General features: G+C 37.2%; 1 protein-coding gene across 2 annotated transcripts in view; it reads right to left on the reverse strand.

Annotated features, from left to right (window-relative positions):
- CPNE4 (copine 4) overlaps nt 1-17,210 on the reverse strand; it is a 577,135-nt gene that overhangs the window by 324,862 nt on the left and 235,063 nt on the right. The gene's annotated exons all lie outside the window — the stretch shown is intronic.

Consider the following 17,210-nt stretch of genomic DNA (forward strand, 5'->3'; position numbering starts at 1 on the left):
ATTTGCAAAATGATGTGATGAACAAAGGCTTAACTTCCAAAATATACAAACAGCTCATAGAACTCAACAACAAAAAAACAAATAACCCATACTACTCAGCCATGAAAGAATGGAATAAGTTTATTTGCAGCAACATGGATGCAACTAGAGATTATCATACTAAGTGAAATCAGAAAGAAAAAGACAAATATCATATGATATCACATATGTAGAATTTAAAATATAGGTTCACAAATGAACCTATCTATGAAACAGAAACACAGGGACATAGAGAATAGACTTATGGTTGCCAGAGGGGAGGGGGTTGGAGAAGGGATGGAGTGGGAGGTTGGGGTTAGCAGATGTAAGCTATTATATAGAATGGATAAACAACAAGGTCCTACTATATAGCACAGAGAACTATATTCAATATTGTATGATAAACTATGATGGAAAAGAATATTAAAAAAGAATGTATATATGTATAACTGAATCACTTTGCTGTACAGCAGAAATTAACAAAACATTGTAAATCAACTATACTTAAATTAAAAATTTTAAATAAAAAGGCTTAAAAGACAAAAAAATAAAGATGGACTATTTAAATGTGAAAATAAATGAAACAAGAAAATATTACTGCTGTTTATCTGATCTTAGAATGTAAAAAGAAGAAATCACAATGGAAAAAAACTATAGATTTGTCAAAAATAATACATATAAAAAGACAAAAATTGGAGAAATTTTATAGCAAATAAAATTATTATAAAGTAATACATATAAAGTGTTCATATTAAATAATTAGAAAAACATTTAAATCTCATTTGAAATTGGCCAAGAAATGAACAAGTAATTCAAAGAAGGATAAATAAAAATTAATAATAAATTTAGAAAACAAATTCAATCTCACTACTAATGAAAATAAAATGATAGCTTCTGGTTCTGGTCAAGATGGAATAAATACATTTCACCCTACTTCTGTTAATTATAACTAAAACCCTGGACCTGCACAAAGCAAGTATCAGAAGATTTTAAAGGGTGAAATTAAGAGGACAGTCAGGCTAAGAAAGAAGGAAGACTTGGCAGTGAGTTCCCTGGGCTTTATTTATTTATTTTTCATATATATCTTAGTCTGGGTGCCAGAGCTGCCTGCAACTCAGAACCACCACAGGGCACAATAAAAATAAATTATTCCCAGGAAAAGCCTGCTCCTTCTATCCAGAGGACTGAAAGGAGGAAGCCCTTTAGACTGCATCCCTGTTACCCCACCCTGCCCTACTAACACCACAGAAGTGGCAGCTCTGGGCAGAGTCCCTTTCTTGGCCTCTCCTTGGAGTAGAGAAAAAGTCTTGGAGTGGAGCCCCATCAACTCACTCCTTCCTACACTGAGCAAATGACAGCAAAGAGGTGGTGACATGCACCCTTTCCCCGCCCCTGCCTGGCATTACTGCTGCATATACAGTGGAGTGGAGCTCTAAAGGGCTACCCACACCTTTCACTAAGCAAATGCAGGAGAGGCAGCATTCCCCCTAACTAGAGAGTGGGGATCACTGAGAAGACAAGCCAGAGAAAGGGACCCTTTACATCTGTGTCTGCAGTCCCAGGCTCACCCTAAAGAGGCCCATGCATAAAATTAACCAAGAATGAACACAGCAAATGCTTTGAGAACTGAATTACGATATAAAATATCACCCAGGTTTCAGGTTGGCTTCTGGGTAGTACACAACAAGTGGGGCAGACCAGAATAGCACTTCAAAGGCTTTAAAATATAAATGGCATTTGAACCACAGCTCTCCTGTTAATAGATACAAAAAATTTTAACAAAATATTAGTAAATATATAAAAGGAATAATACATCATGGCCAAGTGGATGCAAAGTTGGTTCAAAACTCAAAAATGAATTAATGCAACCTTCCATGTTTACAGTCTAAAGGAGAAAACCCACATGATCATATTGATTGGAGCATAAAAGTCTTTTGATAAAATTTAACAACCACTCATGCTAAAAACTCTCAGCCAAGTAGGAATAGAAGGAAACTTTAACATGATAAAAAGCATCTACAAAACAACCAATAGCTCACATTCAACAGCTCATATTCAATGTAGCAGACTGAATGCTTTTCCATAAGATTAAGGCAAGTGTGTCTACTTTCACCAGTCTTATCCAACACAAGGTGTTCCAGTTTGTACAATTGGGCAAGTAAAAGAAATAGAGTTTGGAAAAGAAAATACATAATTTCCCTTCATGACCAGGGGTTAGGCAAAGAGTTCTTAGATATGACTTCAAAAGCATAATCCATTATAGAGCTGACCAATTAGACTTTACAAAAACAAACCATAAAAAAACAAAACAAAACAAAACCACTCTTGCTAGGCTAAAGGCACTGTTAAAAGAATGAAAAGACATGCTATAAACTGGAAGAAAAATTTATATATCACTTGTCTAACAAAGGACTGGTATCTGGAATATATAAAGAACTCTCTAAACTCAACAGTAAGAAATTAAGCAATCCAGTTTAAAAATGGATAATATATTTGAATATACAACTTCACCACAGATATAATGATGGCAAGCAAGTAAATGAAAAGATGTTCAGCATCACTAGGCATTAGGAATACGCAAATTAAAGCCATAATGAGATACCACTACACACCTACTAGAATGGCTAAAATAACAAAATGCTGGAAGTAACAGGTGTTCACTGGAGGACAGAGCAACTGGATCATTCATACATTGCTGGTGGGAATGTAAAATCGTGCCACCATTCTAGGAAACAGTTTGGTAGTTTCCTGAGTGTTTACCCTACAGAACGAAAACTTAAATTTACACAACACTTGTACAAAATGTTCATAGCCTAAAATTGGAAACAACCCAAATGTCCTGCATGAGGTGAATGGATAAACAAACTGTTGGTTATTCATACCATGAAATACTACACAGCACTAAAGAAGGACACACTATAGGTACACACAACAACTTGGATGGCTTTCAAGAGCATTATCCTGAGGGAAAAAGGTAAATCTTAAGTGATTATATAGTGTGTGATTTTACTTTATATAAAATTGCCAAATGACAAGATCATAGTGATGGCAAACAGATTAGTAATTGCCATTGGGGTTATGGATGAGGAGGGAGTGACTTGAAGGGACAGCACAATGCAGTGTTTGTGGGAGGTGATGGAACAGCTCTGTATTCTAACTGCAGCAGTGGTGACACAAATCTACACGTGTAATAAAATTAATAGAACTCTCTGCACTCCCCCAAAAAATAATAAAGAGAAAGTGCATAAAAAAACTGATGAAACCCATATAATACCTGTCATTTAGGTAATACTGTTGTATCAATGTAAAACCTCTGGTCTTGACAATTGCACTAAGGTTATTTATACATTATGTTATCTTTGAAGGAAGTTGGGTAAAGGGTACATGGGAACCCTGTACTATATTTTTAAGAGGGTCTTTTTAAAGAAATGTAATTATATATTTTTTTATTGAGTTATAATTGATATATAACATTATATTAGTTTCAGGTATATAATGTGATGATTTGATATTTAAGAGTTTTTTGAGGTATCATATACACACCATAAAATTCACTCATTTTAAGTATACAATTGAATGGTTTTTAGTAAATCTGTGGAGTTGTAAAACCATCACCACTAACTATTTTTAGAACATTTTCATCACCCTAAATTAAACCTCACGCTTATCTCCACTCACTCCCTACCCCGGCTCCAGGCTACTTTCTATCTCCATGGACATGACTTTTCTGGTCTACATACTAGTTTTGCAACACATGTGTTAGTCTAAAATTATTTCAAAATAAAATGTTAAAAATAATTTGAAAACTCTATGACCTTCAGATTTGTTTTCCTAAAATTCTGGCAAAATTATCAGATTTTCATATTAAATCTCTCTAGGCACATGGATTTTTAATGATTTCATATACACTAAGTCCCTTACATACGAACGAGTTCCGTTCTGAGAGTGCGTTCATAAGTCCAATTTGTTCATAAGTCCAACAAAGTGAGCCTAGGTATCCAACTAACACAATCGGCCATATAGTATTGTATTGCAATAGGTTTATAATACTTTTCACACAAATAATACATTAAAAATAAACACAAAAAATAAAGAAAACATTTTTAATCTTACAGTACAGTACCTTGAAAAGTACCATAGTACAGTACAACAGCTGGCATACAGAGGCTGGCTTCAAGTGAACAGGCAAGAAGAGTTACTGGCTAGAGGAGGGAGAGGAAGTAGGAGATGGTAGAGCTGAAGGATCGTCAGCAATAGGAGATACCAGCTACATCAGCACTGCTACATCTTAAGCAGTACCAGCTATATCTTTGCTGCTTTTACGTTTGCTTCCAGACATCTGGTCTTGAAATAAAGATACTGTACTACTGTACCTCTATACAGTACTGTACAGTAAAGTACACAAAAGCACAACCACTTGTAAAGGATGCACACACGTGACAATGCACGCCAGACGCATGAACTTACATGATTGGACATGCGAATGCACGTTCGCAGCTTTAAAAGTTCGCAACTCGAAGGTTCATATGTAGGGGACTTACTGTAGTATAATGTAAGTCAGAAAAAATACAAATGACAACATTATGGTGTAGTTCTGTTATCCATGTTTAGAAGCAGTAGTCTCATTAGCATACCCAAGATAATTCCACATAGGACAGGGAAAATTCAGCTATTATTGGTGACAAACTCATTCCACAAGGATCAGTAAAAAGTAAACAAGGCTTGTAAGGCATTTAACAAACTTATTTCTGTAGGTGATATAATATGATATTTAAAAATACCTCCTATGAGTTTTGAAAAGTCAATGGTGAATTAAAGAAACATTACAATTTTAGATTAAAATTATGAGAATAAGCATGTTGATGAACATTAAAGTATTTCTTAAAGTCTTTTACCAAAATAACATTTTCATCAGAGAAAAAAACAATATAAGAATTTCATAGAACAGAAAAAATAAACTCAAGTGACAGGATATTACTATGAAAGTATATTTCAAAATTTTCTGTAAATTCTAAAATTATATATGTTTAAATGCATGCATATGTGTACATATAAGTATAATATACATACACATATGTCTTTGTACATATTTAGTAAATATATATGATTTGCAGTGACAATGAATGTGATTCAAAATATCAAAATTCTGAGTTATTATTTTACTCAGACCAAATAAGCACAATATATTCTTAGTTTTCAGGTAATAAAAATAATGCCTTTTAAAATAAAGCAATTTTAACTTAATACCTTAATCAAGAAAGTCAAATAATGATACACCACTATGTATTGGTACAATTTTTTTAGAAAACAGTCTTGTAATATTTATCATAAGCCTTAAAATAGTTCATTACTTAGTTTCAGAAATTACCCTTGTGAAGAAATGTGAGGTGTGGACAGGAATAATGTGCAGACATGACCTCCATATCTTTGCATTTTAAAGGCAAAAGAGTTTTTGAAAGAAAATATTTGCATTGCAATGGTGAAAATTTTGAAAAATTTCTAAATCTACATTATAGAAGATGAGTTAAATAATAATGGGATATTAAAGGTAGTCTTTAAAGAACATATTTATGGAGACAATATAATACCATGGGAAGATGCTTATAATATAATGTAAAATTGATTTAAAAATCAGGGTAACATAATAAAGGCCATATATGACAAACCCAGAGCCAACATCATTCTCAATGGTGAAAAACTGAAGCCATTTCCACTAAGATCAGGAAAAAGACAAGGTTGCCCATTCTCACCACTATTATTCAACATAGTTTTGGAAGTATTAGTCACAGCAATCAGAGAAGAAAAAGGAATAAAAGGAATCCAGATCGGAAAAGAAGTAAAGCTGTCACTGTCTGCAGATGACATGAGATTGTACATAGAGAATCCTAAAGAGGCTACCAGAAACTGCTAGAGCTAATCAATGAATTTGGTAAAGTAGCAGGATACAGAATTAATGCACAGAAATCTCTTTCATTTGTATGCACTAATGATGAAAAATCTGAAAGTGAAATTAAGAAAACACTCTCATTTACCATTGCAACAAAAAGAATAAAATATCTAGGAATAAATCTACCAAAGGAGACAAAAGACCTGTATGCAGAAAATCATAAGACACTGATGAAAGAAATTAAACATGATACAAATAGATGGAGAGATATACCATGTTCTTGGATTGGAAGAATCAACATTGTGAAAATGACTCTACTACCCAAAGTGCAATTCCTTTCAAACTACCAATGGCATTTTTCACAGAATTAGAACAAAAAATTTCACAATTTGTATGCAAACACAAAAGACCCCGAATAGCCAAAGCAATCTTGAGAATGAAAAACAGAGCTGGAAGAATCAGGCTCCCTGACATCAGACTATACTACAAAGCTACAGTAATCAAGACAGTATGGTACTGGCACAAAAACAGAAAGATAGATCAATGGAACAGGATAGAAAGCCCAGAGATAAACCCACGCCCATATGGTCACCTTTTCTTTGATAAAGGAGGCAAGAATATACAGTGGAAAAAAGACAGCCTCTTCAAAAAGTGGTGCTGGGAAAACTGAACAGCTACATGTAAAAGAATGAAATTAGAACACTCCCTAACACCATGCACAAAAATAAACTCAAAGTGGATTAAAGACCTAAATGTAAGGCCAGACACTATCAAACTCTTAGAGGAAAACATAGGCAGAACATTCTATGACATAAATCACAGCAAGATCCTTTTGACCCACCTCCTAGAGAAATGAAAATAAAAACAAAAATAAACAAATGGGACCTAATGAAACTTAACAGCTTTTGCACAGCAAAGGAAATCATAAACAAGACCAAAAGACAACCCTCAGAATGGGAGAAAATATTTGCAAATGAAGCAACTGACAAAGGATTTATCTCCAAAACATACAAGCAACTCATGCAGCTCAATATCAAAAGGCAAACAACCCAATCCAAAAATGGGGAGAAGACTTAAATAGACATTTCTCCAAAGAAGATATACAGATTGCCAACAAACACATGAAAGAATGCTCAACATCATTAATCATTACAGAAATGCAAATCAAAACTACAACGAGATATCATCTCACACCAGTCAGAATGGCCATCATCAAAAAATCTAGAAACAATAAATTCTGGAGAGGGTGTGGAGAAAAGGGAACACTCCTGCACTGCTGGTGGGAATGTGAATTGGTACAGCCACTATGGAGAACAGTATGGAGGTTCTTTAAAAAACTACAAATAGAACTACCATATGGCCCAGCAATCCCACTACTGGGCATATACCCTGAGAAAACCATAATTCAAAAATAGTCATGTACGAAAATATTCATTGCACCTCTGTTTACAATAGCCAGGACATGGAAGCAACCTAAGTGTCCATCAACAGATGAATGGATAAAGAAGATGTGTACATATATACAATGGAATATTACTCAGCCATAAAAAGAAACGAAATTGAGTTAATTGTAGTGAGGTGGATGGACCTAGAGTCTGTCATACAGAGTGAAGTACGTCAGAAAGAGAAAAACAAATACCGTATGCTAACACATATATATGGAATCTAAAAAAAAAAAAAAATCATGAAGAACCTAGGGGCAAGATGGGAATAAAGACGCAGAACTCCTAGAGAATGGACTTGAGGACACGGGGAAGGGGAAGGGGAAGGTGGGACGAAGTGAGAGAGTGGCATGGACATATATACACAACCAAACGTAAAGTAGATAGCTAGTGGGAAGCAGCCGCATAGCACAGGGAGATCAGCTCGGTGCTTTGTGACCACCTAGCGGGGTGGGATAGGGAGGGTGGGAGGGAGGGAGACACAAGAGGGAAGAGATATGGGGACATATGTATATGTATAATGGATTCACTTTGATATAAAGCAGAAACTAACACACCATTGTAAGCAATTATACTCCAATAAAGATGTTAAAAAATTTTTTTAATAAAATAAAATAGAAATCAAGGTATAAAATTATATATATATATAAATGCATAGATATATTCATATTTTAATTTGCTATTTATATATTTAAAAAATGTTGATAAACATACATTTACTCAATTTACATATAGATTATATATTATCTTATACATTTTATTTTGTCAATATATTGTCTATTTTATACATTTATATATTTATTTATACATATATTTAATATGATATTGATAGTGATTATTGTGAGTGGTGGTGTTTATTTTGTACTTTATATTTTTCTCACATATGGAAATGGAAGCATGCTTATGTGTCTCATATGTAAACATGTAATAATATTATAATCAGAAAAATACATGCCTTGAGGGTGAGGAGACCTGGTGTCGAGTTGCTGTGTTGCCACTAACCAGATAACCACAGGCAGGTTGTTAAAACATCCCAGTCCTGTTAAAGGAGGAGTGAGTATGTCATCTCAGAGTTCCTGGTAGCTCTATTATTTTACAGCTCAATTACCTAGAATATATGAGGCACTACACAAGGCAATGCAAGATGGAAAAGGTGAATGGAACCTCAAAGACCTTAATATCTAGTTAGGGGAAATGATCATGTACACATATAAATCCATCCATCACGAGGGAGCATTTGCTGGGAGCCATGAGGGGTTAGCAGAGGAGAAGCCACATCTGGCAGGGTGAGCAGAAATATTTTCATGAAGGAGTTCTCAAAATCAGCCTTATCTCTTCCTCTCCCAGATCAGCTGATGTTCGCCTCTATAATTTTCTCATTTGGCTTCCAATTTTATTCCATTAGTTTTTATTTCAATTTCCTCTGCAGTGAACACCAAAGAGCCAAGGAGTGACACAAAACTAGTGAATTGGATTCCAAAACAACAAATCAAAGCTCAGTTAACAAATATGTTGGCCAAATGCCGGGCTCACTGGGAAACAGTCAGCCAAAATACTTATCAACAGGATTTTAATTCTAGACTTTGATTTAAATTTCTGCTCAGCTGAGTGTGTGGTATATCTAGCTGGTTCACTCTAGAATTCTAATCAAAGGACTTTCAAAGCAGCAAGACAAATATTTGTGTAAGCATTTCGTTGCCAACCTCAGATGGCATGGCTTTTAACACATTCAGACACCACTCTGAGTCCTAGGCAACCTTTTAAGAAGTCCTTTAGGGTGTTCATTATCTGGCTTTTTACGTCATGCCAGCTGAATGTCCCCGCATCACCAGAGTGGGCTTGTAGAACACAGATTCTGGCTTGTCAATGACCTGACCTTGGTAGGAAATGCTCTTGGAGTAGTTTTTCCAGTAGTAAGGATACAAACAGGCATTCACACCATAGGGGGTGAGAGCCTGGGTATGACCATTCATCTGAGTGAGGCCACCTACTGTGTTATCCCCTTGGGGGAACTTCTCCAGGAGTGAGGTAGCTTCCTTTCAACCTTTCTGCTGTCTCCCTCCTGCCTGCACTCACACTCTGCTTCTGAACAGAGTTCTTTCCCAACCCATTACCACCTCCAAAGGAGAAGAAATGCTGTCCTTCCAGTTCCCGAAATGAGTGCAGCACCTCCAACACATTAAGCCTGGAATGGCTGAAAAGGAACCATTGAGCTTCTGCAGCCAGAGGAGAAATTAAATGGTGTTACATAAGGAAGTACAAGGGGAGAAGAGAGTACAGGAAATCAATTTTTGGTTCATATTCCCATTAGAAAGTGACTAGGCCTCCCAAAGGAGCATAAACTGCTCTTCCTTTCACTGCCATGAGGCAAAGATATTCCTACATGAGAAAAGAACTTAAGGTATTCAGATAAGCACAGAAAGAAAGGCGATATTACATCACTTAGTAAGCAGAGAAGTCACCATCAGTGTGATGGACGTGGAGATGCACCACCCAGATCCTCCTCCATGGGAGGAGTTGCTGCCCCAGCCTCAGTACCAGTTTCCTTGGGGATCACCTCAGCTGCGCAGCCAGCTATCATGGAGTACAGGACATCATGATATAAACTTGAAGGTGGTTTCCTGCTACACTGGGAGGAAATAAAAACTCTCCCTGTGTTAGAGAAACCTAGAGGTAGAAATAGAGAAAGAGATAGAGTTGTGTAAGCAATGGAGATTGAGAGGGTATGAGGGAAGAGAGATAGAGGAGCCTGTTCCCTGCCCCTCCCTTCAGGAATAGATAGGATGAAACCCTAGATGGTCTTGGGTCACCAATGGTGACCCTGTGTCCTGGTTTCCCCAGCCCTGTACTGTTCAGTAAGACTGGGAGGAAGTTTTGCCATGGAGCCTTTACAATAGCATGGGCTCTCTTTCCCTGACCTGGTCTGAGTATGGCCTTAACACACACACAGATAAATGTCCCTTGAATAGAGCAGTGGGAAGACATGCAAAGTAAGGAGAAGGGAGCAGCAAGGATGCAATATAGAAATGTAGGCAGAAAATTAATTAAAATTAAGTTTATCTTTGGTTACCATCTCTGCACACATACACCAATCTTCACCCCCTATCTTGGCTCCAGGCTGTGTTCTAGTTACAACATATACAAATGTCTGCTCACACCCTAAGATCTCTGTTTTTAACTTGAGTCTCTTAGATAAAAGCAGCCCTTTCATCAATAAATGATCCCAAGAATTTCTGTATGTTCCGTATATGCTATGTTTTCATTATTTATTTTAAATCCATTGTAGCCACAAAATTGTTGCTCCTTGAAGTTGTTATTCTAACAAAAATAATTATTAACATGCTATTATTGTTTATTCTATGCCAGGCAAATAATTTTAATAGATATGATCTCATGAAATATTCACAACAGTCATTGGTTTAGGTACTAACAATTATTATCCTCTTTTTACCAATAACTCAGTAGAGGCTCAAGGAGGATAGTGGATTGAAGGTCAGAGATCCATGAAACAACATAATGGGTATTTGCATCCAGGCTGTCAGCTTAGGAGGCAAGCTCTTGGGAACTAAGCTGTGATGTCCACACCTCACGGCTCTTCTACACCAGAATCCCTCATGACGCCTGGCATAGAGGAGATACTCAATTCATGTTTGTGGTCTGATTTCAACCTTGGGATTGTGGAATAAGATAGAATGTGGAAAATACATCACTTCCTCTCCCATTTTTAAGTTTTTGATTGAAGAACTTATATAAATAACTATGTTGCATTTTCTCTAGCCACAAACCTGCTCTTTCTCTTTTAAAGTTCTTCAGAATGGCTCCCACATGACACTAATATTCTGTACACTATACAAGCCACCACACTTGGCAAAGTGAAATTACTATGAGCTATAAGTTTTATTGCATCTGCTACTCCCAGTTTATACCTTCATTATTTAGGAAAAATCACTTTCCTTATTAGTTCTTTCATACTACATTTCAACATAAAGTGAGATAAAAAGATGATTTGGGGTAACAGCTAACAGAAAAAGAGACTCATTCAATGTTTTGATTCCATTTATGTATTTTTACTGGATTTGAGACTTGCTGCTGGGACTTCCCTGGTGGCACAGTGGTTAAGAATCCGCCTGCCAGGGCTTCCCTGGTGGCACAGTGGTTGAGAGTCCGCCTGCCAATGCAGGGGACGAGGGTTCGTGCTCCGGTCCGGGAAGATCCCACATGCCGTGGAGCTGCTGCACCCGTGGGCCATGGCCGCTAAGCCTGCGCTCCACAACGGGAGAGGCCACAACAGTGAGAGGCCCGTGTACTGCAAAAAAAAAAAAAAAAAAAAAGAATCCGCCTGCCAATGCAGGGGACATGGGTTGGATCCCTGGTCTGGGAAGATCCCACATGCCGCGAAGCAGCTAAGCCCATGCGCCACAACTACTGAGCCTACACTCTAGAGTCCATGAAGAACAACTACTGAGCCCGTGTGCCACAACTACTGAAGCCTATGTGCCTAGAGCCCACGCTCTGCAACAAGAGAAGACACCTCAATGGGAAGCCTGCACAATGCAACGAAGAGTAGACCCTGCTTGATGTAACTAGAGAAAGCCCACGTGCAGCAACGAAGACCCAATGCAGACAAAAATAAATAAATAAATAAATAAAATTGGGGGAAAATGCTGCCTGTTTACAATAGCTAAGGCATGGAAGCAACCTAAGTGTCCATTGACAGATAAATGGATAAAGAAGATGTGGTATATATATGGTATATGTGGTATATGTGGTATATATATGGTATATGTGGTATGTATGTGTGTGTGTGTTGTGTATATGACGCATATATATATATGCATCATGTATATATATATATGCATATATGTATGCATATATATATGCATCACTTTGCTGTACACCTGAAACTAATACAACATTGTAACTCAACTATATTTCAATTAAAAAAATCTCGAAAAAAGACTTGTTGAAAAGCTTTAGCAGATTGACTTAAATACTGACTCCTCACTGTATACAAATATGACATCCTCATAACCATCACCATCATCAACTTATATTGAATATTAATTCTACGCCAGGTACCAGGCTCAACCATTTAAATATATTACCCCACTTAATTTTCACAACAACCCTATGACATATTAACTCCATTTCACAATGAGGAAACTGAGGTTTAAAAGAGATAATTATCTTACTTGAGGTCACATCCAAGTAGCAGATACAGCACTCAAACCCAGCATTCTCTGACATCAATGTTTTTGCTGTTTACCATGCAATCTGCCTTCCAAGGTTATACTGCCTACTCACTTAACTGTAGTTAAGTCTTCTGAAAGCTAAAGTTAACTGTAACACAATTCCATTAATCTACCTAACTTTGTCACAAGAAACATGCTATACCTTTAAGAATCCATGCAACAAGAGGTACAAAGATGGAACATAGGTCATGTGTAGTTAAAATATGTCTAAGAATATTTTTCTGCTACTTTCATGTAATCCCTTTAATATAATAGATGCTGAATAAGTATGTTGATTGAATGAATAAATGAATGAAGAATGATTGATGAAATAGTAACTAGGCATGAAATTGTTGGTCCATATCTTTCCTGCTCAGTGACTATGTAGATATTATTGGGGTTTTCTTCTGGTATTTAACACAGCAGAAATTGGAAACTAGATTGATTTGGGTTCCCTTTGGGATATTTAAAAAATTCCTGGATGTTTATAGGCTTTGTGTTTTTGCTTGTGAGAAAAATTTAGCCACAGTGAGTTGAGGCCTGAGTCTTTTTTAAAAATTTTTATTTTATATTGGGCTATAGTTGATTTACAATGTTGTATTAGTTTCAGGTGTACAGCAAAGTGATTCAGTTATACATATATATATATATATATATATACATATTCTTTTTCAAATTATTTTCCCATTTAGGTTATTACAGAATATTGAGCACATGACTGAGTCTTCCTCCATTATTTTTTATTGAAATGGGATAAACCTTTTCAGTTTGCATCCTTGATTCTATTCTCAGTTCTGGAAAGTTAACAGGGATTAAATCAAGCATTTGAAGCCTGATAGCACAGAGGTCAACAGCACAGGGATTAGAGCCAGACTGCCTAAACTTTCATTTTCACAAGCCATGCAATTTTGGACAAGGCACTTAACCTTTTTGTGCCCATTTCCTACATGTAAAATGGGGTAAATAATATACTTAACTAATAGAGTTATTATGAGTTAACACATGTAAATCACTTAGAAGTGCTTGCAATTAAGTAAGTATATATTCTTCAAGAACATGTAGTATAATTTCCAGGATCCAAGGGGCATTTGTTTAGCACAGACCCTCTGGAATGAGCTGATGTCTTCCCTCCTTACTACCTAGACTTCCAACTCTCTTGATGGAATAAAATAACAAAAATCCACTCCTCATGTCCAGCTACCTGAGTTCTTCTTTCACCTTCTAGTTACTATGTTTTATTGTCAGAACTCTACCTCTAAAATCCTTTGTGTCACTCTCCAGTTTCCCCAGCACAGCCCACTTTCCCTTACCTGCATTCTCTGTTGACAGGGAAAACCTAAGAATAGATGTAGTAAAAGAGGCCTAAGGGCTTGGCCTTATTCAGGAGGTGTGTAAAAGTAATGAATCAGATTGGAATTTACTAGGTACATCTATAGAAGGTGTGGCAAGGATAGAATAAACTAGCTGCTTCCTGAACTTACCCACACAGTAAAAAGTTGTTCAGTTTTCTGCCTGGTTCAGACTCCGGTAAGGAAGTGAGAAAGTATTATGTTTCTTTGCGTCTTTCACACAGGGGAATGGCTTCAGATGGTGGGCTGCCTATTGAGATTCTCAGTTCGGCTCCAAGAGATTTGAAGTGTGTGAAAACTCCAGCAGCGATATTCCTTCTCCGTATTTGGAGGTGCTGTAGATTTTCTTCTGTGTTTTTAGTGACACTGCAGCATAGAGTTACTATAAGCTAAATGGCTTTTTATTTTAGATGACTTACTTTGCTTTTACCCTTCTTTAGCAACTTGCTTCTAGCCTTTGGGGTCCAGCCTTACCTCTGTACCAAATCCCAAGATTGTGACCCATTTATGTTCACACCTCCCCTATTCTAGTTACTATGCTGTGGAACAAACACCCCAAACCCAGTGGTGTAGAGCAACCATTTCAACATGCTCATGGATTGTGTGAGTTCCTCACAGCATGGCAGCTAGGTTTCAAGAGCAAGTGTTGTCCCAAACCAGGCAGAAGTTGTATTTCCTCCTATGATCCAGCCTCAGAGTTACACCAAATTCGCAGTAGTCACAAGTCTACCCAGATCTCACACTTCGAAGGGAGGATGCCAAAGTCTTATTAGGAAGAGCATGAGGAAGGGTCCTATTTTTGTGGCCACCTTTGGAAGACACAATCTGCTAACCAGCCCTCCCTCCCCGCCCGCCAAGACTCTAGCCAATTTGGTATAATGTTCTCTCTCAGGCATGATGTCATCTCATTACTGGCCTCTCACAGGTGTGTTCCTGCCACTCCTCTTCTGGACACTGGTACTTCCCCTCATGGCTGTGGCCTAGGTCCGGGTGCCCACCTGGGCTTGGTTTTGCTCATCACCACTATATCCACTCAGGGTCAGTTTTGTCTGATGTAAACTTTATGTATATGCCCTTCACCTCTATGTCTCTCTTCTAACAAAGAAGCAAATTCCATTTTTCATCATTAGTCATAACTAGTATTACTAGTTCCAGAAACCAATGTTCTTAATGATTAATTTTCGCACAATCCTGAGTATATAGGATTAAGTACAACTGAATGCATTGCTGACCTTGTATATTCAGAGAGAAAATCTGGCTATTTTCTGACTTGGGGCAGAACTGGAATAGAATCATAGATGAGCAGAGATTGAATTCAAGTCCACTGTTAATTGTGTTAAAATGCCAAAGCAATAGGATTTCACTCAAATCCCACATACTGGGGTTTGTCCAGGGGAGTACAATGAGTGTTAAGAGCCAGCACAGAAATACGGAGATTACACATCCACTTTCAGGACCCAATTGTTTAAAAAATCCACTATTTCAATTGTGTACCAAAAATTCAAATGGAGAAAACAGAAGTTAATTGCAGCAGATGGCCTATTAGATAAGTGGTAAAGGAGAAAATGATAACTATGATTTTAAATGTTTTTACTTGATTATTGAAGACTATTTGGAATAGAGAATAGAGAAAAAAAATTAAAACCTCCTATTTGTTCATAACTCAGAGATAAAAGTATGTACATTTTGGTGAATTTTTTCCTGGTTATTTTGTGTATATGATAATACATATTCTTTCATAATTTTAACAGATATGGGATCATATTACCCATACATATAATTATCCTTCTTTTTAAACAGTGTTATTTCATTACCTACATCATTAGATATTGCTTCAAAATCTCATTGTTAATAGCGGAACACTATTGACTTGTATTAACATAATATATGTAATCACTTTCCTATTGTTGCACATATAAGCTGTTTTCATGTTTCCACTATTATAACCACCACTGTGAGGAGAAACCTTCTCTATACATAAGGTTTACATATTTATTAGATTCTATTTCCACCGGCAATCAAAGGGGGTTTAGAATACCTCCCCCTGTACCCTCAACAATGTTGGATATTATCATTTTTAAAAACCTAAGGAATTATAATAATTGAAAAATTGTATCTTATTTTATATTCACACTTATTTGATTATTAACAGAGTAGAATATTTTTATGTGTTCATTAGCCATTTAAGAGTCTGCTTTAGGAATTCTGCCCATAGTCTATGCGCATGTCTATTGGGAGAGAGAGAGATAGAAGAAGGAGAGGAAGGAAAGAAAGAACGAAGGCAGGCAGGTAGGAAGGAAAGAAGAAAAAAGGCTATGCTAAAAGGGTTTGAGGTAGTTCATAGTGTCTTTAGGAAAGCTTGAAAACTAACCTTACGGCTAAGCAGCCAGGAAATATGACTAACACCTCCCTTTTCAACAGATTCTGGAGAAGAAACTACTGCCCCTATGCAAAGGCCACCAGAGAGAGAGAACTCCTTGTCCCTTGTGTCTCATTTCACTAGCTTTTGAGTCGAAGTATGGCAAAAGGCATGGCCAATTTACTGAGCCTGAGACTCCACAGGAGGGAGAAGGTTTGCATGCCCTACTCACACTCCTGAGATGGAGATTTCCCAAATGTAGAAAGAGGTGGTAGGTGGGCAGCTGAAAGAAATGTGAAGCATCTGTTATACTTTATAGTGGGGGTCTCTTCTCTCTTTGTCCTTGGCCTGACCTGCAGTGTTAAGACGAAGCAGAAAACAGTGATGACATGAGCACACCCAGGGATCACCCTAAGATAAAATCACTTCTCAATGACATCTGCAAGGAGGATGTCAGTTATGCCTCCTTATAGCTCATTAACTGATGAGAAGCTCTTTGTGGGCAGCCCTCCCTGCCTGTATTCCCCACAGTGCCTAGGATGGTGCCATGTGTGAAGGCTCCCAAGTCCAAAGGAAGACACGACATCTGAACATTTCCTTTAGAAAGGGTATTAACTTTTTTGGCCGTGCAGCCAGCAGGCCTGGCTAAGTGAGTCAGCAGGAGGGCAGATGTGCAAGGCTGGGAGCGTCTAGTGAGGCAGGAAACCCACTGGAAACAAAAGACTATAGCGTGATCAATCAACCACATGGTTTTCTTGCCCTTTCCTTCCCTCACAGTTGCCTCTACCACCCAAAAGCCTTTCTGCTACTATACTGATGGGTTTTCCAGGATCTCATCACCTTAAATTAAGCTTTTCTCAACTCTGATATTAATTTAACTGACATTTCCTGGACACCTACCATGTATGTATCCACTTGAGCTAC

This window comes from Orcinus orca, chromosome 5 (assembly GCF_937001465.1).
Source record: "Orcinus orca chromosome 5, mOrcOrc1.1, whole genome shotgun sequence".
NCBI classification, from domain to species: Eukaryota; Metazoa; Chordata; class Mammalia; order Artiodactyla; family Delphinidae; genus Orcinus; species Orcinus orca.